Source organism: Castor canadensis, chromosome X (assembly GCF_047511655.1).
Source record: "Castor canadensis chromosome X, mCasCan1.hap1v2, whole genome shotgun sequence".
In the NCBI taxonomy this organism is placed as follows: Eukaryota; Metazoa; Chordata; class Mammalia; order Rodentia; family Castoridae; genus Castor; species Castor canadensis.
The window spans coordinates 71,560,456-71,562,818 of NC_133405.1; the positions used below are offsets into that span (position 1 = coordinate 71,560,456).

Below are 2,363 nucleotides of genomic sequence, written 5' to 3' on the forward strand. Positions count from 1 at the left end.
ACTAGACATAGACATCAAAATTTTATCAGGAAGACAATTTCCTATTCTTGGAAATGTTTTCCACTCTGACTTAGAGAGACTTTTCATAGTATTTTAGACTGGAATCTTCCCTTGACTCAGAGATTTACACTAAAATAATCCATCTTGTTCATGAGAATAGATTCATATACATGACAGCCAAACATAACTTTATGCTTTTAAAACTATATGTACTAGACTTTTATTGACCAGGATAGTGAGAGAAAAAGAGCATTGGCATGTGGAACTCACAAAAGTACTGCAGCAGAGATGAGATGGAAAGAAAGAAAAACAGATTGAGAAAACAAAATAAACACTGGTTTCAATACTGAGCAGATTTGCAAGTTAATCAAACAAGGGTCCTGGAGACTGAATATGTACTGGAACTGGAAGAGTTTCTTTTCTTACCATAATTTGGTCATGGTGCTCTGTCAACATGTCACTTTGAAAGGGTTCTATCAGAGTCTGCAGATTTAGGAGTCAAAGTTTCCTGAGTCTTCCTTTCTCGAGACACTGCCAGCAAGGCCATACACTGATCCACTGTGGGATGGCCTAGAGAGCTGGACTAGATATAGGGGAAAGACTTAGTCAGAGAACTTCACATGGTGGGAAAATGGTTATGGGTGGGGAAGTGGAAGTTTCTTCCCATTCGGTGCTATCTTCTAGGAAAGCTAACTATGAGAGCTGGTGTGTGCGTGGGGCCTGGGGTGGGGTGGGGTTGGGGAGCCAAGTAGTTGCAAGGGATTACCTGCAAGACTATGGAGAACATGAGCATTCCCCTCAGCTCAGATTGCTACATTCAAATAAGGCTTCCCTGTCCCATATTTAGAATTTTAAAGGCACAAGAAACTCTGACTCACTAAGGTAAAGGTTATGATCTACCTCACATGGTTTTATCTGAAGACCAGGAATGACAAGATTAATTACAGCCAGTTCTTCCCATAAACCAAAACATCTGGGTGCTGGAAAATACCACAGTGGAAAGATATTAAGACAAATAGCACACAGAACATTCACACCAGTTGGTAAATAGCTGAAATGGTCACAGAAAGAAGAGCTAGTCATCATTGGTCAAAAACTTTCATTACTATAAAAAAGATTGACTTCCTTAAAGAACTAGAAACCTGTCCTCTTTAAACAGAAAAGAAAAAAAATACTTACCTGGCAGGGGAGATACCATGATCACAAAGATGGTTTTCCCAGGGTGAGGCTAATCCATTGCACTGTGGATATGCTGACCCCTGCGATTTCCCCAAATGTGGGAAACTCAACTGCATAATTTGTGGTAGTGGGGGACTGCATTGGTGCTCCTCCCTGAAAAAAAAAAGAAAAGACAAAATACCTCCCATCATTGTTTTTTGAGGTTTTATTACTTTGTTGTTGGATTGTTTCCTTTTGTATAGAGATTGTTTTTGATCAGACCAATCATTTTAAATATTTCTATGCAAATTTAATTACCTTTTTATGAAATAACTTTTTTCTTTGATTTTTATACTTCTTTCACATTTATTATTCATTTAATAGCTAATGTCTTTTTTTGGTCCTGATCTATTTTCTGTTTTGAAGCGATTATTGCTATAGGGCCCCAGTTAGCTTCAGGTTTTTTGTCTCCCTGGCTCAGCCTCATGAATATTGGAATTAGAGACATTAGCCACCACATCAAGGTTTAATATTTAATTTAATCTCTTCTTTTCTCACCTTTCTACTCCCCCATTTGATTCTCTTTCATTCCTCAACTAGATCAGTTTTCTCTTTCCCTTGTTTCTTCTTTCTCATCTTTTTCCTTTTAATTTTTCATTATATTCATTGTTTTCTTTGCTAGTTTCTTCTTATTTAATTTCAACTTCTCTCCATTTTCTTATTTACTCTTCTATTTTTCCTCTTCTCTTTTTATTTCATCTAATATTATTTTTCTAATTTTCTCCATTCCTATCCTTATTGACTAATTTTTCAAAGTTTATACAGCACTATCTTTGCTCCTGTTTCTTCGCTAATAATATTGAAGTTATCATGAAAATTACTTTTAATTGGTTGTCACTATATTTCCATAGCTGATTTCTCTCTATGTTTTGGTTGTCACTGTAGGTAGTATTCCTCTCTCTGAGTGGGGCTGGTATATGGCCAAGAGCATTGAGCATGTTAGATGAGTGCTTCAATGCTGAGGTACACCTCTAACATAATTGTAATAAATAGCACCTTAATCCTGCCTAAACAGTCCTCTTGAAGCTTGCTGACTAAGTCAACTAAAAGAATTTGGGAAATTAACACTTCCAGTAAATGGCTTGACCACATATTTGCAAATCCTAACACAGAAATTAAAGAAATATGAAAAAACAAGGCAACAT

The 2,363-nt window shown here is 36.4% G+C and overlaps 1 non-coding gene across 1 annotated transcript; it reads left to right on the forward strand.

Moving 5' to 3' along the window:
• The first annotated feature begins 1,171 nt into the window (after positions 1-1,171).
• On the forward strand, positions 1,172-1,335 carry LOC141419950 (U1 spliceosomal RNA). Its single transcript, XR_012444674.1, has one exon. It is a non-coding gene; the product is annotated as a U1 spliceosomal RNA (small nuclear RNA).
• The last annotated feature ends 1,028 nt before the right edge of the window (positions 1,336-2,363 follow it).